General features: G+C 39.6%; 1 non-coding gene across 1 annotated transcript; it reads left to right on the top strand.

The window, feature by feature from the left end:
- The first annotated feature begins 1748 nt into the window (after positions 1 to 1748).
- TRNAR-CCU (transfer RNA arginine (anticodon CCU)) lies at positions 1749 to 1821 on the top strand. Its single transcript has one exon. It is a non-coding gene; the product is annotated as a tRNA-Arg (tRNA).
- Positions 1822 to 23938: the final 22117 nt, after the last annotated feature.

Here is a 23938-nt window from a genome sequence, read left to right as displayed (position 1 = left end):
TGCTATTATGATTGCCGTCTTACACATGAGGAACCTTTGGCTCCATGAAGTTTGCTGAGTTTCCCAGTGTTTTACAACTGATAAGTTGTAGAACTGGGTTTTTTATTGGATCTTTCTCCCTCTAAGACCACCATTCTGTACTGCTGGCCTCCCACATGCTACTGTGTCCTGACTCTTCAATATGTGTCTGCTCATCTGGTGCTAAACAGCCCTCACAGTAGCCCACGTGGAAAGTTATTAAGCCACATGACTTAGTCCTCTATTGTTGCTTTCAGAACAGATGTTCCACACAAAAATAGCAATAAAACTCCTCCTAACTTGCCTCCTTGCCTTTAGTATCTCCCCCAACAATCTGCCTTTACAGTATCCCAGAAGGAGCTCTGTTAAAGCCCATGTCTGAAAGCTCTCAATGGCTCCCCATGGCTATTGGACAAAGGCCAAGCTCCTTGCCTTGGCACACAGGGTGGCCCTTTATGACTTGGATCTTGCCAACATCTCTAGTTGCATCCTCCACAGTCTTTGCCTCCAGACGACTCACTGTTTTTTCAAGCAAGAAACTGAACTGGTTCCCATGCTCCTTTACCCCTCTGAGCCTTTGCTCAAGATATTCCTTTTGTTTGAGATGTTCTTACTCCCTTCTCTGCTTGATAACCCAAATGGCACCCCTTCTGTAACCCTGTCTCTGACTGCTTCAGATGGAATTGTTCTAGAATATTCCTTACTGAATTTTCCTTAATTGTATATCTGACTTCTCTAAAGTTGGTGAGCACAGGTGTGGATACCATGCTCTGCTTGAGTTCAGCTTGGGCCTGACGTGCAGCTTGGAACTCAGTAAATGTAGTTCCACTGGGACTCAGTGTATTTGCATTTGGCATTGAGCTTGATGATCTTGGAGGCTCATGAGTCCCAGTGGGTTTCCCATCTTCATCATGGTGTTTAAAACAGAAGCTGGTTGGAAATAGAGGTGGTGAGAGGGCATCTGTCTAACCTTTAAGCTAGACTAGATTTAACCTATTCATGAAGAACTACAATACCTTTTCTATTTCTCTTCTAATTCCAAAGATGCCTTAGGAATCATATTGAGAAAGTTTATACAGGGAGCATTTTATGGTCCCCTGAAGAAAGACTGCAGGCACTTAATTATATGACCTTAATTAAGTCTCTGTAATTTTAGGGTTGATCATTGTCCTCATGGAAATGGGGCCCCTATATCATTTATCCCTTCACCCTTGGATTTTATCATGATGTTATACATGTATCACATCAAATAGCATACTCTGTATTTCAGGGAGATGCTTCCTAAAACTTAATTCAACTAAAAAGCTCTATTACCATGAAACAGGGAGTATCCTTATTCCCAATTTACAGATGAAGAAACTGAAGTTCAATTCAATTTTTGAAGATTTTATTCTTTGTAAATAAAGCAGCATTCTTCATTTTTCCACTTGTTACACTGACTTTTATCATAGCCAGAGGTCCATAATAAAATGACCATTTTTAGGTCTACTGTGTCACTTTTAATACCTTCATGAAGGATGAATGGCCTCCTTCTTATTCTTTATGATTTCTGACCTTTATTTTAGGGACTATGTACCTATCTGTGGGAGCTGGGGGTTGTGTTGATTCCTCTTGGTTTCCATTTATGAGTGTCAACGTTTGGTGCTTGATGCTGTGACCCTTTTTTCCAGAGATGCTTTACCTGCTCCTTTGTTGGATTTCTAATTAAAGAATTTTTTTTGGAGGGGAGAGCCTGGCTGGTTCAGTCAATAGAACATGAGACTCCTGATCTCAGGGTTGTGAGTTCAAGCCCCATGTTAGGCAAAGAGCTTACTTAAAACACATTCCCCCCACCCCCCTCCAAATTTAGCTTCTGGGATTTTAAATATGTTCATGACTGGGCTTAGAAAAATCTTTCAATTAGGCATTCTGATAGCTATTTTGAACAAGGAGGAGAAAGCACATTCCGTAGTGAATAAAACATTCCAAAGTGGCAATGTGCTCTGAGTGGTTCCAATGCCTCCTGTTCTCCTTTCTCACTATTATGCAAATTGGGGAGATATACTGTTACTTCTTGGCCCATCCACTACTATACTGATGATCTCCACATGGATGGTCTTTTGGCACCATCTGACTTGTCAGCACTGCTCAACTCCCAGAGTCCTGTGGTGGACATCAAGTTGTTTCATCTACTCACAGAGTATCAGATCTAAGAGGGCCCCTAGAGCCCATCTGGTCCACTGCTCCCTCATTTTCCAGAGATCACTCGGTGAGGTCTAGTGGGGAGGAGACTCTGACAAGGTACACGGGACTTAGAGCACAGCCATGGGTGGACACCCCAACCCTTAACTGATGCTGTTAGTATTCTTTTTACTTTCCTTAAATTTAGGTTTGTTACTCTTCCTTTGTTAATGTCAACCCACAGTTAGCAAGTATCCCTATCAGAGTTTTATCAGTTCATTTTCTGGAGCACACAAGAGCTGGAATTCTTGTGTATGTCCAGCTCCCTCATTAACATCTCTTCCGTGTCTTTGATTCTGCCAATGAGAAAATGTGACTTCCTTCAGGCATGGGGTCTGGGGAAGGGATACTGGTGTGATGGGAGAGGGTGATCTCCTCTTCTAAATGGTAAGGAAATTAAACTGCAGATACACGGTTTGTTTGAGGGATGTTGAAATATCTTGATGCTTATTGCAGTATATATTCAGATGGCTGCCTCTTTCACTTGGTTGTGTTGGTACCAACATTAAAGCAGAGGACATTGATGAAAACAAAAAAACTTTGTTTTTTCTCAGCTCTAGCAAGACTTGTATGGATATATCTTTCCAAAGAACATAACCAGATAATTAGTCACAAGAATCACTGTGATGATAAGATATTACCTGCAAAAGGAGCTCTTGGGTTTCAAAAATGTGGACAGCATGGGGCAGGAGGAGCCCCTACTAAATCAAAGCATGGGAAAAAGCTTTGCAGAGCTAAAACTTGATCCCAAGCTTTGACTGAAAGACAGATTTTTTTTTAATCCTACTAAAGGAATAAGAAAAAATGAAAAGATTTGATTGACTCTTGTTTTTCATTATTTTTCCATTTTACTCATTTCTATACTTCTGGCTTCCAACTGTGACTAGGGAAGGTGCCAAAGTATCAGACGAGGTAGTCCCCCTGGAATTTAAGTCTGACCAAAGGCTGAAAATATGAAAACTCCACCAAATAAAAGAATCTAAATTCCAGGCCTGTTGTGTATGCCATGAGTTTAGGGGCATTTTCCTCAGACTTTTTAGGACTATTGCATTTTTATGTTTTACAAAACTAGTGTTTGAACATTTTCTAGTTCACTGACAAGTCTTAAAGTAGAGAAATTGGCAATCAAAAGAAGAGGTGTGGGGAGGTATAAGGAATGACCACTTTTTTAGCCCTTATTATATTCTACATATATTATTTCATAGAATTCATATAAAAGTTCTATGAGAATTCATTTTACAAGTGGGGAAATTGAGTGTAAGTTTACTTATTGAGTGTGAGTTTCCTATGGTTATATAGCTATTTGGAGGCAGGATTGGGATTCAAAATGGTTTGATTCCAAAACCCATGCCCTTATCCACTTCCTATTTTCTGGTCACCTTTTTGAAAAGAACACAAAATGGCAGTCCTCTTTCTGTCTGTTTTTGCTGATTTTGGTAATCCCAGATCTCTGGTTAACTGAGTTTGTTTTCTTAAAGTAGTAGTAATTAATTTACTCTAGTAAACTGGAAACATTGGCCAAGACATGAGATTCTTAAGGATATTTAGATGCTAAACTGGGGCTAGGACTATAGTATTTATGTCTTTATGAATTAACAGTGACTTATGGCACCATGACTTCTCTTTAAGATCATGATGTCAGACATTCTGGAACCACCTTAACCTAGGCAGACTGTTGTGAGTGGGTAAGCACTAAATGTATTTATGGTCAGGAAACTGATGCTTAAATTTCAGTTTTGCTACTAACTTGTTTGGTGATCTTGGGGGGAATTTCTTTCTCCTGTCTGGATCTGAATTTCCATATCTAAACAATGAAAGAGTTGAACTGTATTTGTAACGTAATTTCTGACTCTAACATTATGGAATTTTGTCACACCTGACTTAAATGAAAGTTTCATGAAGGTGGGGGCTTTGTTTACTACTGAAGTATCCCCAGGACCCAGAACATGTGCTAGCACATAGTTGGCATTTAGTATACACTTACTAAGTACGTGAATGAATCTGCTTCCTTTATAAACTTAGCGCCAATTAGTCAACTGTTATTTGTTGAGTACCTCTTATGTGCCAGGCACTGTGCAGGGCACCAGACAACCTTGAGTCTGTTGCTAACATCATATACTAGTAAGCATAACTTCCCCCCCCCATTTTCTGCAGTTTTTTGGGGGGTCATAAAATGGTTTTAAAATTTTCACTATTCAGATTCAGTATTAAGCATCTACTAAGGATAAGTCAGGGATGTAGTTAGTCAGTTTTAGTAAATCATGCTCCCAGGGTTTACTTCCCAAGAGCTCTCCAGTACTGTCCTCATCTACATTTGAAAGTCCTAGAAAAGTAAGCCAAATGGTGGATGTCTCCAGTATTACCGCCTCTATTAGGTTTCAAAGCCAGGAAGAGGTGAAATTAGTGAAAGTGGTAGTGGAAGCAAACTCCACACTGCTAAGATAGTTCTAATATTGTCACTGCTTTTCAAGATTTTCTGATGATTTCTTTTGGTAAGATGAAGGAGAGGCAAAGACTAATAAATGGCTTACTCTCAGTTCCACTGGGGAGGGTCACACAAGAAGCTCCCATCAAACTCTTTCCCCTTGAGTGGTACTTCTAAAACATAAATATGACCATGTTCCTCTCCTGTTTACATTCTTCTTTGTCTCTCCATCGTCAGGGTAAAATTTATACTCCCTCTGTAGAAAGAAAAACAGGAAGGCATATATGATATATATACATACATACACACACACATATATATCACAGGCATTGCATAAGAATATATATATATATGTAAGAACATATGTATATATATGTATATATGTTCTTATGCATTGCCTGTGAGTGATAACAAGGTATGGTGCCATTTGCTAGGGGGAAGCCATTGCTACTTGAATCATGGCACAATGGAGGGCCAGCCTTCTCATTTACTTATGTACTTACTCATTAATTTTTCTGGTTCTTCATTTGTTCTTTTACTCTTTCACCTCATCTATTCCCTTCTTTTATCATCTACCCATTCATCCACTCATTTGTTCATTCAGTGATTGGCTAGAATAGGTCCTCAGTGAAGTCACCCAGCCCAGACCTATCCTATTTGCATACCACAGGGTCAGTAAGGAGTGGCCATGGCAAGAAGTGGGAGGTGGAAGAGCTGGATCTTTATCTAGAACCTGAGTTTCTTTTCTAAACTCGAATGGATAGACTAAATTAGCTTTTATCAAATTGGCCTTATACTGAATATTCTCTGAGATTTATAGACATTCAGCACAAAAGGAGTTCTGTAGTAACAACAATTAAAAACTTGGAAAACATTGGGCTAATTAAAAATAAACATCTAATTAATAATTTTAAAAGTTGTCTGAACTGTGGGGCTTCTTAGAGCCTCTAATATGCTAATACAAATGATTGTCTCTAAGGAGCTGCAGCATGAAAAGGCTTAGACATCTTGAGAGTCTATGAGCATTCAGAGCAGTTGGGTGTCCTTCAATTTATATAGCTCTTAAAGTTTTCAAAGAATGAGAGGTCCCTGGGTGGCTCAGTTGGTTAAGTGGCCAACTTCGGCTCAGGTCATGATCTCACGGTTTAAGCCCCTCATTGAGCTCTGTGCTAACAGCTCAGAGCCTGGAGCTGCTTTGAATTCTCTGTGTCGCCTTCTGTCTCTTCCTCTCCCCTGCTCATGCTCTGTCTCGCTCAAAAATAAATAAACATTAAAAAAAAAGTTTTCAAAGAATGAACTGGGCGGTAGACTTGGTCCTTCTAGATCTGAAACTGTTGAATTCAGTAAAACGCAGTGGTTCTACTGGAGAATAAATGATGTCATTAAACCTTTAAATTTCTGTGGTATGAAATTTGATATACTGAAACCCAGCAGTGTCAGTGGAGGGGTGGTTGGGTAGGCCTTGGTGATTGAGTTGAAGGGGTCACTAAGCCTTTGACTATCCCCTTTGCATCATTTGCCTCTTACAAATTGCAAGAAATTTATGATGTGGAGCCACATATTTCTAGAGGGCAAGTCACCTACCTACTCAATCTCTCCATCTGCAAAGTGGATAAGAGGAGTCCACAATTATTTTCCAGCTCAAATTGTTGGTGATTTTGTGATTTTCTCTCTGGTTACTCATCAAGAACAGGCCCAACCTTGAAGCATATGGGAATTAATCATGTCATGGGGAAATGAAACAATATTTGTTTTGATTATGCCACTAATTAGGTAAGGTTCACCCTGACCCTGACTGAATGGTGCGGGCAGGGGCTTGTAACGTGAGAAATGGATCCAAATGAGAACGTGTTACTTGAGCAGGGAGTAGGAAGCACTTAAGTTCAGATCTCTTGAATTGGGATGTGATGAGGATAGTTTCTGGAAGGGTGAGACCAACTCTGGTGAAGTACATGTCTGCTAAGCTGGTACTTGTATATTCTTATTTATATCATGGTCTTTGCTGTCCACTTTTATTTAATGCAATGCAAATGATAAAACTAATATAACTGCTGTCACTTAGGGAACACCTACTAAGTGCCATATGTTCTCCCAAGAATTTTACAAATAGTACTTTATTTACACTTCACAACAATCCAGTAGAGAGCTATCATTTCTGTTGAAGATGTGAGGAAAGTAAGGCTCAGAGAAGTTAAGTAATTTTCTTGAGATCCCACTTGATTGCATGAGGATTCAGACTCACACCTATCTGACTTCAAAGCAGTGATGTGCAGGCAAATGTTTAACGACCAGCTCTCTGTGGGGAAAAACAAAGCCTTGATTTCTTGTGTTTGCTGACTTTTGTGGTGTGAGCATCCCCGTCGTGGCCAGTTTCCAGCTACCAAGGTAATTACAGAGTTGGGAAGAGATGTGCACAAGTGGTTCTATGGAGCTAATACGCCCCACTGACAACATATCACTGCAACAGCTCTGCTTTTACCCATCTGCTCATATTCAGGGTCACGGAGGAGTTCTGCTCAGTTTCTGGGTTTATAACTGAACAGGTAGGGACATCCTGCCAACTTTGGACTTATCAGAGGCAGGAGTCTGGAGTCTTCTATGGACAAGAAAATATTGCCTAGACATTAACATGATAATGAGATTGATGTTCATGAGGATTATGATGATGATACATAGCCTTAGCAGTAGTTAAAATAGTAATTTTTTTTGAAGAGTGTACTATGTGCTAGATAGTGCTCTAAGCATGCAGAGAAGCGATAGAATGGAGTGTTTAAGGGCTTGGCTCTGGAGTTAGGTCTGCCTGTGTTTAAATCCCACTCCATTTGTACTTGTTAGCTCTGTGATTTGGGGCACGGGATAGTATTAGTACCTACCTAATAAGATTGGTGTTGTTTAGAACAGAAGATTTTATGAGATCAAGAATGTAATATAATGGTAACTAAACGTTCCATAAGTGCTAGCTACCATTATGTTATGTTTCTGATCTCGTATAATCCTCATGCTAGCTTTCTGAAAATGTCTTGTTCCCATTTCACCTAAGAGAAAACTAAGAAATTGAGTGGTTAAGGAAGAGTTTGGGCAAGACTGAAACTGTGGTCAGTGTAACTATAAAACCCGTGCTTTTATCTTGTAGCCACATGGGATGTGTTTTACAGATGAAAAGGTGAGGCTCACAAGGATTGTTTGTTAAAGGTCAAATAGCTATAAGGAGCAACGTCAGGGTTTGAACACAGGAGACCTCAGAACTGTACTTTTTAAAAAAAGTATTACAGTATCATCTTTTGTGGAAGTCTCATTGGTGACAGACCCTGACACTGAACTTTTCTCAGTCTTTCCCACAAATTGCCTAGGCCTCCAACACCTGCTAGGAATCTGTATTTGTCTCTGTGAATATATAGGAAACATGCATTTGAATTTGGACTGTCTTATATGCAGGTAGCAACTCATGTTTATGCATAGTGACATTTTCACCTCAGGTTGACTGAGGCAATGGACAGAAATTTATAATAGCCCCAGTAGCAAAGACCCAAAAGAAAGAGGGACATTTGGATCAGAATTTGCAAAGAAGTAGACCTCCTCCTCCTCCTTCTTCTTAATGTTTATTTATTTTTGAAGGAGAGTGAGACAGAGTGTGAGTGGGTGAGGGGCAGAGAGAGAGGGAGACACAGGATCTGAGCAGGCTCTAGGCTCCAAGCTGTCAGCACAGAGCCCAACGCAGGGCTCACAGACTGCGAGATCATGACCTGAGCCGAAGTCGGTTGCCCGACCGACTGAGCACCCAGGTGCCCTAGAAATAGACCTTCTTTACGTGATTGCCTCTTTGTCTCCTCCCTGACCCTACATTTTTTTCTTTTCTTCTGTTCTTTTCTCTGCATACTAGTGTAATGCAGAGGAAGTGCTTGGCCTATGGAATATCACTTATTCATTTAACCAATGTATATTAAATACCTAGGATATACCAGGAAGTGCTCCAGGCAGTGAAAGAAAGAGCTACAAGTGAAAACTGACAGTCTCACTGTTCTTGCAAATTTTTCATCTTGTTAGTAGGAGACAAATAATAAATGAGTCTAAAATATGTTAGGCGGTGGTAAATGCTTAGAAGAAAAACAAGCTTGATAAGAGACAGCAATGGGGTGCTATTTTAGATAAATTCATCAGGGAAGCTCTCTCTGATGTTTGAGCAGAGCTTTAAATGCATGTGGATATCCAGAGGAAGTACATGCCACATACAGGGAAAGCAGGTATGAAGAACCACAGGTAGTAATGTGTTTGGCATGTCAGAGGAATAGTAAGTAGGTCTGTGTGACTGGAGTGGAGAGAGCAAGGGAGAGAATGGTAGGAAAGTATGTTCCAGGTAGCTATGGCTGTGCAGCAAACTATACCATGGTGGGCTAAAACAATCATTACTGTCTGTGATCATTCTGTAGGTTGATTGGGCTTGACTGGGTGTTTTTTCCTTAGAGTCGCTCATGTGGTTACACTCAAATAGCATTTGGGGATGAAAACATATGAAGGCTTGACTGGGCTGGGAGAACAAGATGGCTTGCTTACATAGCTGCAGTTGATGTTGTTTCCCAGGATCTCAGTTGCAGGTGTTGACTAGAGTGCCTACCCAGAGCCTTGCTGCTATCATATTGTCTGGGTTTCCAACAGCATGGTGGCCTGAGGGCAATGAACTTCTAACATGGTGGCTCAGGACTCTCAGATGCCTTGCAGGCAGTCAAAGCTACTAGTCCTCATAAAGACTGGGCCTGGAACTGATATAGGATCACTTCCATTATGCTCTTTGTCTTAATGTACTCTGATTCAAGGGGAGGGACAATAGATTCTACCTTCTCAATGACAAGTGGCCAATTTTCATCCATCACGGAGGAGATTAGAAAAGTAGTGTGAGGGGTCAGATCCTATGGGGCATTTCAAGGCATGGAGACAACTTTGGAGTATGTTTTTCTGAGTACAATAAGAAGTCATTGAAGGGTTTTGAATGACGAATGGCATGACCTAGTTTATGTTTTACAAAGGTCACATTGACTGCAATACAGAGAGAGAGATCAGACTATAGAGTGATGAAGGTGGAAACAGAGACCAGTTAGGGGGCTTTTGTAAAAGTTCAGTGAGAGATGATGATGGCTTGGGCCAGTGTATAGTGGGATCATGAGATGTGTTCCAATTCAGCATATAATCTGAAGGAAGGAACTTCAGGATCTGCTGATGGATTAGATGTGAGCTGTGAGATAAGTAGAGGAAGTAAAAAATACCTCCTGTCTGGTTATTTTGGTCTTTGTGCAGGAAGGCATAGAACTGCTATTTTCTAAGATTAAGAAGGCAGATGAAGGATTAGTGTTTTTGGGGGGGTGGGTGTAGAGATCAGGGTTCAATACTCGACATAGTAGGTTCAGGTTGCTTATTGAATTTCCAAGTGAAGGAGGCAAGTACTTGGTTAGATGTGCTAGTCTGGAGTTCAGAGGAGAGGTTGGACCTGGAGATATACATTTTGGAATCATCAGGGGCACCTGGGTGGCTCAGTCGGTTAAGCATCCGACTCTTGATTTCAGCACAAGTCATGATCTCATGGTTTGTGAGATCGAGCCCCGCATCAGGCTCTGCACTGTCAGTGCTGAATTCTCTCTCTCCTACTCTCCTTAACCCTCCCTGTCACACTCTTTCTCTCTCTCTCAAAATAAATAAAAAACATTTAAAAAATCTTTAAAAAATTGAGAATCATCAGTAATTAGCTGGTATTTAAAAACTCAAGGACACTGGGTTATTTGTTTTTCGGGTGTGGAGTTTGGTGAGCTCTTTATAGATTTTAGATACTAGCCCTTTGTCCGATATGTCATTTGCAAATATCTTTTCCCATTCCGTTGGTTGCCTTTTAGTTTTGTTGGTTGTTTCCTTTGCTGTGCAGAAGCTTTTTATCTTCATAAGGTCCCAGTAATTCACTTTTGCTTTTAATTCCCTTGCCTTTGGATATGTCGAGCACTGGGTGTTGTATGGAAACCAATTTGTCAATAAATTTTATATATAAAAAAAATAAATAAAAATAAAAAAACAAAAAAATAAAAACTCAAGGACAGAATACAATAATCTAGGAAGTGAGTGTATAAAGAAGAGAGTGGGTCTGAGGCGGAAGCTCTGGACCCATTGCATGTTTACAGGTTGGGAAGATGAGATTCCAGCCAGTATGTGGCTAGTGAGATAGGAGATAGCAAAGAGAGACCAAAGGAAGAAACTATTTCAAGGAGGAGGGAGTGATCGGCTGTGTCCATTACTACTGAGAATTGACCATTAGTTTTTGTCAACATGGTCCCAGAGCTTGTCTGCATCCCAACTCTGTATGGTCTTGGGCAAGTTATTTCTCTTCCTCTGCTCCTTAGCTTTCTCTTCTGAAAATGAAAATAATAAACTACTCTTACAGAATTGTGGTAATCATTAAATTAAATGAGATAGCATATATATGCGTTATATGTATGTGCATGTGTATTTTTTTTCACTTAGCATGGTTCCACATAATAGTGGTTACGAAGTGTCAATCAGTGTCCGTATCATCCTCCCTTTTTATAAAATGCCTAAATGGCATTTGATCAGGCCACAGGAAATTGCCAATTTTGAACCATTTAAAATATTTATTTATTTATTTATTTATTTATTTATTTACTTATGTATTTATTTATTTTGAGAGTGGGGGGGGGAGAGAGAGAGAGAGAGAAGGAGGGAGAGAGAGAGAAGGAATTCCAAGCATGTTCCTTGCTCACCGCAGAGTCTCACATGGGGTTTGATCTCACCACTGTGAGATTGTGACTTGAGCTAGTATCAGGAGCAGGATGCTAACTGACTGAGCCACCCAGGTGCCCCTGAACCATTTTCAACCTATGAAATGGCAATTTTGTATGGTTCACTTTAGTAACTGAATTCCAAAACGGGCATGCTTTTACTAGCCTCTTCTCTCATATTAAGATTTCTAATTGCACATTTCCCACTTAATAAATTCTCCAGAAGAAAGTTAGTTTCTAAACTGCTCTTCAGTTCTGTCCTTGTTGCATATGCATTTTCATGTTGGCACTGCATCAAGGCCCTCCACAAGGACCCAACTTCATCCACATATACCACTCAGCGTTTAGAACACAGGCGCATGAACTCAATTCTTCTGATCTACTTCCTGAGGGCTTGCTGTGATGCTCCTACTTTCTGGGAAGCTCTGGTCGTTCCCTATCAATTACTCTGCCTGCAATTTGGGGAAGCTGCTACCAAGTGGGCTGTGGTGTCAACTCAAGCAAGGGGTAACCACATGCACCAAACTTTTATTCTATGGAAATGTTTTCTTCTTCGACATCCATGGGCTTCCCTAGTTATTAACACTCACAGATCTGACTAACTATCTGCCCAGTTTCTTCCCACATCTTAGCTCAGGGGAAATATAGCCAACCAAAATATAACAAAATGAAATTATCTTCTATTATCCAAAATTTGGCAGAAACTAGAAGAGAAAGTGATTAAGGTCTATCAACAGCATGATTTCCCAATGATGTGCTTTTTCCAGAGGCATTTTTAAACCACCTGGCTACCTCTCTTTAGCTTAGCTCCTTGCCCTGGAAACTTGAATTTACTAATTAGCTTACATACTTAAGCTAACTCATTAAGGCCTGAGTTGGCCCCTGGCCTTTCCTCTCACTCTGAAAGACCCCCTTTAAATGGGCTATACTCCCATTTCCACAAAACAGCATGTGAATCCATTTTAAAAACAAGCCCAAGGGGTTCAGTGAAAAAACAAGTTTTCTTATTTTTTTTCTCCACCATTCTGGCAATAGGAAAGAGATTTTTAAGATGTCAGTAAGAGTGAAGACTTTTAAATAAAATTGTCCTATTTGGTGTATATGTTTACCTAGAATTCTGGGAAGGAATATATTTTGAAAAAGAAGACCTTGCAAATGCATTCTGAGCTTCCTATTCTTCATGGGAGAGGAGGGAAAAAGAGCTAATAATTACTGCACATTTTCTATGAACCACTCTGTGACCCTGTTTATGTCTCAGGCAATCCAGAGGGCAGGTAACAGCTACAGCTTACAGATAAAGAAGGTGAGGCTCACAAGGGTTAACTGTCTCGTTAAGTCAAACAGCTGGTAAGTAGCAAAGTCAGGATTCAAATACAGGTCTGTGGGACCCCAGAACCCTGCTACTTTCTTGAAAGTCTCAAAACAATGAAAATCTGAAGAAAGATTCTAGTGGTTCTTTGGACACCTCCCCCCCACCCCTTTTTAAAATAAGAGCTGCATTGTGATGAAAGAAGTGTTTTGATTTTCAAGAACCTGCCTGCAAATGACACAAGTCTCCAAGAGAGCCAGAGAGAAGCAACATTTGTCACTGTCTACCTAAGACAGAATAGCACAATATTTAAGAGCATAGACTCTGAAATGGAGCTGAATTTCTATCCAGAGTACGCTTGAGTAAATCATTTAACTTCTCTGATTTTCAGTTTCCTCATCTGTGAAATGAGGGATGGTAATTAGTACCTACTTCATAGGGTTGGTTTTGAGTATTAACTGAATGTGTAAGACATTTGATTCTAGTACCAGGCAGTAGTCAGCCTGTTATTGGTGTGGTCTGTAGTTAAGATACTACCATCACCTAGCTCTGATTATGCATAGGGAGCAAGGGAGAGAGCATTGTCTCCTACACAATTGTTAGACAAGTTTTAATGTTGACATGTGTCTTTTGGTCTCCTTTTGCTTCAGGAATGCAGGGTAAGTAAGTGCTTTAGGAAGCAAATCTTTTAAGTAACTTTTAGCCTACACAGCTTAACACAGCTAATAGGAAAATCCCCATATATCCATAGACTCTCCAATTCATCTCCAATGCTACAAAATATATCAGGACATCTGTATTTACTGTCCACTTTATCTTCCTTACCAGTGGGCATTAATGAGAAAAGCCCTAGACCAGGGTAGTGGGCGTTTGTTGATTGGCCTCTTCAGCTTCTGTTGTCCCCTTATTCCTTCTCAAGGGCTCCTGGTTTCCCACAGGGTTTCATATAGTTCCATAGAAGCTGCCTGAATCTCTTCCCTTGGCCTCTGTGATTGGTTTGGGGAGATATATAACCTAAGTTATTCCAGTCAGGGTGAATCTAGGGATTTTTCCAGGGGCGTTGGGGCAAAAACTTTCTTGGTGATTATGGATGAAGAAACGCAAGACTTTCAGAATTATAGACATCTGTCTGGCAACTATGATGGGGGGTGGTCTAGGGTAAAGTGGACCTGGCACAAGGCAGAGGGAAAAGATGGGGAAAGTCAGGTTCTTGGCCATATCATTGACCTGATCAAGCTTCTATGAATCTGGCACCATTTCTTGACTTTTCTGTTACAAAGTCAAAAACTTACTTTTAATGTTAAAGCTTCGAAGTTGAAAAAGTCCCAACTAACATAATCAGAGGCAGGCAGCCTGTGTTGCTGGGCTGGTTCTACAAGATTTAACATCTCAACTTCCAAATCTGTAAATTGGAAGTTAAATGAGTTTATGGAAGTGAAAGCATTTTTTGTTTACACTCTAAAGTAATTGTAAATGTAAGTCATTATTATGATAATTAGTATCATATGTTGACATCCTAATAGATTATTCTGTGTTTCTGTCATATCAAAGCCTTGCACTGGCAGCTATAGGCAGGCTCCCATGACTGGCATTTGTTGCATTTCATCCTTGCAGGTTTTGGTTGGTGATATGGATTTCACAGAGAACCTGATGGTTTGTCAAGTCACCATGAAGAGGTTTACTCTAGATAATAAATGTGATAATCATCAAGCAGGTGGTTTCCTATCCTTTAATTTTCCTTCATCTAGATTTTGAGTTTTTAAGTCAAAGCTCTCTTTACCGGAGGGTTAAGGCAATGTAATGACAGTAATGATAAGGTTACAAAGCATCCAAATAACTCAGAAGAACACAAAATATATCATATATAGGATTATTTCTCCAAAGCTTCAATCATCCCTGCTAAGAATATTCCCAATTTGAACATACATGGTGTTATTAGGATGTAGTAAGTTACATGGAATATTGTGACATGTTATAACACGTTAGTTAGATGAAAAGATACATGTACCTATGGACGCAAGAGATATGAGTTTATTTCATTTATTTATAAAACTACACTTCAGCTCAGTTCATGATCTCATGGTTCGTGGGTTCAAGCCCCACGTCGGGCTCTGTGCTGACAGCTCAGAGCCTGGAGCCTGTTTTAGATTCTGTGTCTCCCTCTCTCTCTGCCCCTCCCCTGCTCATGCTCTGGCTCTCTCTCTCTCTCTCTCTCTCTCTCTCTCAAGAAAAAAACAAACAAAAACAACAACAAAAAACCCAAACAGGTGAAACTAATATTTTACTTACCTGAATGTACCAAAAATGTTATCATTTTAGCATGTAGTCAACATGAAACTTTTAATGAAATACTTTGCATTCTTTTTTTTTAACTAAGCATTCAAAATCTGGTGTGTATTTTTACCTTCACACCACATGTCAATTCAAACAGCCACATTTCACATGTACAATAGGTGATGTGGCAAATGCCTCTTGTGTTCAACAGTACAGCTCTGGATTTCAATGAGGGCGATTTTTGGAATTAGGAAGGCCTGGGTTTGAATGCCTACTCTATTATTTCTTTCCTTTGAGCAAATTACTATCTTGGAGGGTGGCCATGAGACTTCTGAGATGAGTCACATGAAAACACACCTCTCTCAGGATATGGCCCATAGTAGGTAGTCAATATATGTTAGTTCTCTTCCTACCTTTCCAAAATGGAGGTGCAGGATGGAGTAGGAGAAAGCCAGAGGCATTAGCAGCAGGAAACCTGGATGAATCTTCCCACACGAGGAAAAGCTAAGCATGGATGCACAGACTGAGAGGTCAGAGACGGGGTGGAGGTGCTGGTCTGAGGAAACAGATGGAGACCAGACAGGCATTTCCAGATTAGTGCAACATGATTTCTACATAGCTACTCTTAAAGCTGAAGCACCTGTCTTCTCTATGCTGGTTTAGAATAAATCATGTAACCCTGTTCAAAGGAGAGCTATCAGGGATGATGAAATGACTCAAAATCATGCCCTAGAAGGACTGATTGAAGAGAGTGATTGATATGTTTCCTTTAGAGAGTATGAGCATGATTGAGAGAGCATGGGGGAGGACACCATTTTTACGTTCAAATGAACCAGCTTTGTGTGACCCTAAGAGGAAGAACTAATGTGGAGGCTACAGGAAGAAAGATTCTAGCTCAGCAAGAAAGGACTTTTTAACAGAGATGTTTTGGGGAGGGGTGCTTTTCCCGTATCCTCCCCACCCCCCCCCCCCCCCGTCTCCGTCCTCTCTCCGCCTACAAAAGCGGCTCCCTGCCCACCACTGGGTTCTCTCTTCCTAAGTTCACCTCTCCGAGCCAGGTGCCTGCTGAATTCTGTGGTTCAGGTTGTGCAGATTGTTGTGTTAGTCTTCCAATCAGTTTTCTAGATGTGTAGGATGGTTTAGTGTTGGTCTGGCTATATTTCATGGACATGAGATACACAAAAAACTTCCATGCTGTTTCGCCATCTTGGTTCCTCTGAACAGAGATGTTTTGAAGATGGAATGGGTTGTCTTGTGGCGTGGAGGGAGAAAAGCCTAGAAAATCTTTGACTGGATTTCTAGCTTCTAGGCTTTTCTCCTTCCATGCCATTATTCCAAACACACAACAGAAATTTTTCTAAAATTAAAATGTAGGGGCACCTGGGTGGCTCAGTCAGTTAAGTGGCCCACTTCGGCTCAGGTCATGATCTCTCAGTCTGTGAGTTGGAGCCCTGTGTCGGGCTCTGTGCTGACAGCTCAGAGCCTGGAGCCTGTTTCAGATTTTGTGTCTCCCTCTCTCTGACCCTCCCCTGTTCATGCTCTGTCTCTCCCTGTCTCAAAAATAAATAAAACGTTAAAAAAAATAAAATAAAAATGTAATCATGTCATTTCAAAGTTAAAAATGTTTCTTTTTTTTCAGTTTCTTTTATTTATTAAAAATTTTTTTTTAAGTTTATTTGTTTTTGAGACACAGAGAGACAGAGCATGAATGGGGGAGGGTCAGAGAGAAGGAGACACAGAATCTGAAACAGGCTCCAGGCTTCGAGCTGTCAGCACAGAGCCTGATGAGGGGCTCGAACTCACAGACTGAGAGATCATGACCTGAGCCGAAGTGGGCCGCTTAACCGACTGAGCCACCCAGGCGCCCCTATTTATTTTTTTTAATATGAAATTTATTGTCAAATTGGTTTCCATACAACACCCAGTGCTCATCCCAACAGGTGCCCTCCTCAATGCCCATCACCCACTTTCTCCTCCCTCCCACCCTCCATCAACCCTCAGTTTATTCTCAGTTTTTAAGAGTCTCTTATGGTTTGCCTCCCTCCCTCTCTAACTTTTTTCCCCCCTTCCCCTCCCCCATGGTCTTCCATTAAGTTTCTCAGGATCCACATAAGAGTAAAAACATATGGTATCCGTCTTTCTCTGTATGACTTATTTCACTTAGCATCACACTCTCCAGTTCCATCCACGTTGCTACAAAAGGCCATATTTCATTCTTTCTCATTGCCAAGTAGTATTCCATTGTGTATATAAACCATAATTTCTTTATCCATTCATCAGTTGATGGACATTTAGGCTCTTTCCATAGTTTGGCTATTGTTGAGAGTGCTGCTATAAACATTGGGGTACAAGTGCCCCTATGCATCTGCACTCCTGTATCCCTTGGGTAAATTCCTAGCAGTTCTATTGCTGGGTCATAGGGTAGATCTATTTTTTATTTTTTGAGGAACCTCCACACTGTTTTTCAGAGTGGCTGCACCAGTTTACATTCCCACCAACAGTGCAGGAAACCCCCGTTTCTCCACATCCTCACCAGCATCTGTAGTCTCCTGATTTGTTCATAAAATGTTTCTTGAATCCCCATTGCCTACAGGATAAATGTCAGCTTCCGTATTGGGGCTTTCATGATATGATCCTTGCCTGTCCCTTTACCTTTCTCTACTACTGTCCCCTTCCCTCTCATAGTCCGATGATTTTCCCATTCTCCCAAGAATACTCAAGCCTTTGATCTCACAGCTTCCTCTCTGGGTATTCATCCCAGCTGCCAGCTCTCTGGTAAATGCCAGCTTCTGTTTCTCTTTTTTCTTTTTCTCTTTCTATTTATTACTATTATTTATGTTTTTACTTTGACCACCCAGTGCTCATCACTATAAGTGCCCTCCTTAATCCCCATCACCTATTTTAATCTCTCTGGTAACCCCCTGGTAACCATCAGTTTGTTCTCTTGTTTGTATATAGTTAAGAGTCTGTTTCTTGGTTTGTCTCTATTTTCCTTTTCTTGTTTTATTTCTTAAATTCTACATATGTGTGAAATCATACGGTATTTGTCTTTTTCTCTGACTTATTTCACTTAGCTAGCTTATTTTTTTTAATATTTTTTAAATTTTTTTAACGTTTATTTTTGAGAGAGCACGAGTGGGGGAGAGGCAGACAGAGAGGGAGACAGAATCTGAAGCAGGCTTCAGGCTCTGTGCTATTAGCACAGAGCCTGATGTGGGGCTCGAACTCACAAACCATGAGATCATGACCTGAGCTGAAGTCAGATGTTCAACCGACTGAGCCACCCAGGCACCCCTGGCTAGCTTCTTTTTTAACGTTTATTTATTTTTGAGAGGGAGATTGAGACACAGTGTGAGTGGGGGAGGGGCAGAGAGAGAGGGAGACACAGAATACTAAGCAAGCTCCAGGCTCTGAGCTGTCAGCTCAGAGCCCAAAACAGGGCTCAAACTCATGAACTGTGAGATGACCTGAGCTGAAGTTGGACACTTAACCAACTAAGCCACCTGGGCGTCCCATAGCCAGTTTCTCTTTTAAGACTTGGTTTAAGAATAATCTCTCTCTGAAGCTTTCCTGATTACACAGCAGAAATAGCTGTTTCTATCTTCTGTTCCCATTCTCCATACATTGCATACAAGTACCTGTAACGTGTAGTACTCTGGATGCTTTACTTGTCTCTCTCCCCCGTTGCATCATGAACAGGAAACATGGCTATCTTGGTTATATTTGTATGCCTAGTGGCCAGCAAAGTATTTGGCTTGCAGTAGGTGTTCAGTAAATATTGACTGAAAGAAAATTGGAACCTAAGGTTTAGTTACATCATAGGAGTGAAACTGCACAGATGGGCTAGCGCTAAGTCCCTTGTGGGAGGCTATAAGTGACATTTTTCCATAATCTTTTTCGTTTTAGAAATATAATGTATGGCCACCAGTGAATATTCTGATGGCTCTGCGTTAGTTTATAAATGCATTTATTTCTGCAAACCTAATACAGTCAAGTCAGCTTCTGTCTAGTCTCTTTGGATTTGATTTTTGTATAACATCTTTTATACATAATGATAAAAAGGTTACTTTTTTAAATTTTATTTTTTATTTTTTAAAATTTACATCCAAATTAGTTAGCATATAGTGCAACAATGATTTCAGGAGTAGATTCCTTAGTGCCCCTTACTCATTTAGCCCATCCCCCCTCCCACAACTTCTCCAGTAACCCTCAGTTCTCCATATTTATGAGTCTCTTCTGTTTTGTCCCCCTCCCTGTTTTTATATTATTTTTGTTTCCCTTCCCTTATGTTCATCTGTTTTGTGTCTTAAAGTCCTCATATGAGTGAGGTCATATGATTTTTGTCTTTCTCTGACTGACTAATTTCACTTAGCATAATACCCTCCAGTTCCATCCACGTAGTTGCAAATGGTAAGATTTCATTCTTTTTGATTGCCAAATAATACTCTAATACACACACACACACACACACACACACACACACATATATATATATACATACATACATACGTACACACACACACACACACACCCCATACCTTCTTTATCCATTCATCCATCAATGGACATTTGGGCTCTTTCCATACTTTGGCTATTGTTGATAGTGCTGCTATAAACATGGGGGTGCAGGTGTCCCTTCAAAACAGCATACCTGTATCCCTTGGATAAATGCCTAGTAGTGCAATTGCTGGGTCGTAGGGTATTTCTGTTTTTAGTTTTTTGAGGAGTCTCCATCCTGTTTTCCAGAGTGGCTGCACCAGTTTGCATTCCCACCAACAATGCAAAAGAGATCTTCTTTGTCCGCATCCTTGCCAACATCTGTTGTTGCCTGAGTTGCTAATGTTAGCCATTCTGACAGGTGTAAGGTGGTATCTCATTGTGGTTTTGATGTGTATTTCCTGATGATGAATGATGTGGAGCATGTTTTCATGTGTTGGTTGGCCATCTGGATGTCTTCTTTGGAGAAGTGTCTATTCATGTCTTTTGCCCATTTCTTCACAGGATTATTTGTTTTTTGGGTATTGAGTTTGATAAGTTCTTTATAGATTTTGGATACTAACCCTTTGTCTGATATGTCGTTTGCAAATATCTTCTCCCATTCTGTCAGTTGCCTTTTAGTTTTGCCGATTGTCTCGTTATGCAGAAGCTTTTTATTTTAATGAGGTCCCAGTAGTTCATTTTTGCTTTTGTTTCCCTTGTCTCTGGAGACGTGTTGAGTAAGAAGTTGCTGCGGCCAAGATCAAAGAGGTTTTTGCCTGCTTTCTCCTCGAGGATTTTGATGGCTTCCTGCCTTACATTGGGGTCTTTCATCCATTTTGAGTTTATGTTTGTGTATGGTGTAAAAAAAGTGGTCCAGTTTCATTCTTCTGCATGTCGCTGCCCAGTTTTCCCAGCACCACTTGCTGAAGAGACTGTCTTTATTCCATTGGATATTCTTTCCTGCTTTGTCAAAGATTAGTTGGCCAAACGTTTGTGGGTTCATTTCTGGATTCTCTATTCTGTTCCATTGATCTGAGTGTCTGTTCTTGTGCCAGTACCATACTGTCTTGATGACTACAGCTTTGTAGTATAGCTTGGAGTCTGGGATTGTGATGCCTTCTGCTTTGTTTTTCTTTTTCAAGATCACTTTGGCTATTCTAGGTCTTTTCTGGTTCCATACAAATTTTAGGATTATTTGTTCTAGCTCTGTGAAGAATGCTGGTGTTATTTTGATAAGGATTGCATTGAATGTATAGTTTGCTTTGAGTAGTATCGACATTTTGACAATATTTGTTCTTCCTATCCAGGAGCATGAAATCTTTTTCCATTTTTTTGTGTCTTCTTCAATTTCTTTCATAAGGTTTCTATAGTTTTCAGTGTATAGATTTTTTACCTCTTTGGTTAGATTTATTCCTAGGTATTTTATGGTTTTTGGTGCAATTGTAAATGGGATCGATTCTTTGATTTCTCTTTCTGTTGCTTCATTGTTGGTGTATAGGAATGCAACTGATTTCTGTGCATTGATTTTATATCCTGCAACTTTGCTGAATGCATGAATCAATTCTAGCATTTTTTTGGTGGAATCTTTTGGATTTTCCATATAGAGTATCATGTCATCTGTGAAGAGTGAAAGTTTGACTTCCTCCTGGCCGATTTGGATGACTTTTACTTTTTTGTGTTGTCTGATTGCAGAGGCTAAGACTCGATACTGTGTTGAATAACAGTGGCGAGAGTGGACATCCCTGTCTTGTTGCTGACCTTAGGGGGAAAGCTCTCAGTTTTTCCCTATTGAGGATGATATTAGCATTGGGTCGTTCGTATATGGCTTTTATGATCTCGAGGTATGTTCCTTCTATCTCTACATTCTTGAGGGTTTTTATCAAGAAAGGATGCTGTATTTTGTCAAATGCTTTCTCCACATCTATTGAGAGGATCATATAGTTCTTGTCCTTTCTTTTACTGATGTGATGAATCACGTTGTTTTGTGGATATTGAACTAGCCCTGCATCCCAGGTATAAATCCCACTTGGTCATGGTGAATAATTTTTTTAATGTACTGTTGGAGCCAGTTGGCTAATATCTTGTTGAGGATTTTTGCATCCATGTTCATCAGGGAAATTGGTCTACAGTTCTCCTTTTTAGTGGGGTCTCTGTCTGGTTTTGGAATCAAGGTAATGCTGGCTTCATAGAAAGAGTTTGAAGTTTTCCTTCCATTTCTTTTTTTTGGAACACCTTTAAGAGAATAGGTGTTAACTCTTCCTTAAATGTTTGGTAGAATTCCCCTGGAAAGCCATCTGGCCCTGGACTCTTGTTTTTTTGACCGATTTTTGATTACTAATTTGATTTCCTTGCTGGTTATAGTCCTGTTCAAATTTTCTATTTCTTCCTGTTTCAGTTTTGGTAGTGTATATGTTTCTAGGAATTTGTCCATTTCTTCCAAATTGCCCATTTTATTGGCATATAATTGCTGATAATATTCTCTTGTTTTTATTTCTGCTGAGTTGGTTGTGATCTCTTTCACTCTTGATTTTATTTATTTGGGTCCTTTCCTTTTTCTTTTTGATCAAACTGGCTAGTGGTTTATCAATTTTGTTAATTCTTTCAAAGAACCAACTTCTGGTTTCATTGGTTTGTTCTGCTGTTTTTTTTGGTTTTGATAGCATTAATTTCTGTTCTAATTTTTTATTATAATTAAATTATATTTATTATAAATCATTTATATTTATATAAATATATATAAATATATTTATATATAAATATATTTATATTTATGATTATTTATTATAAATTAATTTATTACAATTAAATTATTATAATTAAAATTTAAATTATAATGTTTTATTATTTCCTGTCTTCTGCTGGTTTTGGGTTTTACTAGCTGTTATTTTTCTAGCTCCTTAAGGTATAAGACTAGGTTGTGTATCTGAGATCTTTCTTCCTTCTTTAGGAAAGCCTGGATTGTTGTATACTTTCCTCTTATGACCACCTTTGCTGTGTCCCAGAGGTTTTGGGCTGTGGTGTTATCATTTTCATTGACTTCCATTTACTTTTTAATTTCCTCTTTAACTGCTTGGTTAGCCCATTCATTCTTTAGTAGGATGTTCTTTAGTCTCCAAGTATTTGTTACCTTTCCAAATTTTTTCTTGTGGTTGATTTTGAGTTTCATAGCGTTGTGGTCTGAAAATATGCATGGTATGATCTTGATCTTTTTGTACTTACTTAGGGCTGATTTGTGTCCCAGTATATGGTCTATTCTGGAGAACGTTCCATATGCACTGGAGAATAATGTATATTCTGCTGCTTTAGGATGAAATGTTCTGAATATATCTGTTAAGTCCATCTGGTCCAGTGTGTCATTCAAAGCCACTGTTTCCTTGTTGATTTTTTGATTAGATGATCTGTCTATTGCTGTGAGTGGGGTGTTGAAGTCTCCTATTATGGTATTGCTATCGATGAGTTTCTTTATGTTTGTGATTAATTGATTTATATATTTGGGTGCTCTCACATTTGGTGCATAAATGTTTACAATTGTTAGGTCTTCTTGGTGGATAGACCCCTTGATTATGATATAATGTCCTTCTGCATCTCTTGATACAGTCTTTATTTTAAAGTCTAGATTGTCTGATATAAGTATGGCTACTCCGGCTTTCTTTTGTTGACCATTAGCATGATAGATGGTTCTCCATCCCCTTATTTTTAATCTGAAGGTGTCTTTAGGTTTAAAGTGGGTCTCTTGTAAACAGCATATAGATGTTTTCTTTTCCATTCTGTTACCCTGTGTCTTTCGATTGGAATATTGAGTCCATTGACATTTAGAGTGAGTACTGAAAGATATGAATTTATTGCCATTATGATGCTTATAGAGTTGGAGTTTCTGATGGTGTTCTCTGGTCCTTTCTAATCTTTGTTGCTTTTGGTATGTGTGTGTTTATGTATATGTATATGTATATATATATATATATATGTATATGTATATGTATATGTGTATGTGTATGTATGTATATATATATATTTTTTTTTTCATCTTTTCTCCCCTCAGAGAGTCCCCCTTAAAATTTCTTGCAGGGCTGTTTCAGTGGTCACAAACTCCTTTAATTTTTGTTTGTCTGGGAAACTTTTCATCTCTCCTTCTATTTTGAATGACAGCCTTGCTGGATAAAGAATTCTTGGCTGCATATTTTTCTGATTCAGCACACTGAATATATCCTGCCACTCCTCTCTGGCCTGCCAAGTTTCTGTGGATAGGTCTGCTGCAAACCTGGTCTTCCCTTGTAGGTCAAGGACTTTTTTTCCCTTGCTGCTTTCATGATTCTCTCCTTGCCTGAGTATTTTTTGAATTTGACTATGATATGCCTTGTTGATGGTTGGTTTTTGTTGAATCTAATGGGGGTCCTCTGTGCTTCCTGGATTTTGATGTCTGTGTCTTTCCCCAGATTAGGA

The sequence above is a fragment of the Lynx rufus genome, unplaced genomic scaffold (genome assembly GCF_022079265.1).
Source record: "Lynx rufus isolate CCGP_SWC_20201006 ecotype Redwood Valley unplaced genomic scaffold, mLynRuf1.p SCAF_10, whole genome shotgun sequence".
Classification (NCBI taxonomy): Eukaryota; Metazoa; Chordata; class Mammalia; order Carnivora; family Felidae; genus Lynx; species Lynx rufus.
Note: the sequence above shows the minus strand (reverse complement) of the source record. Positions and strands in the feature narration are given on the sequence as shown.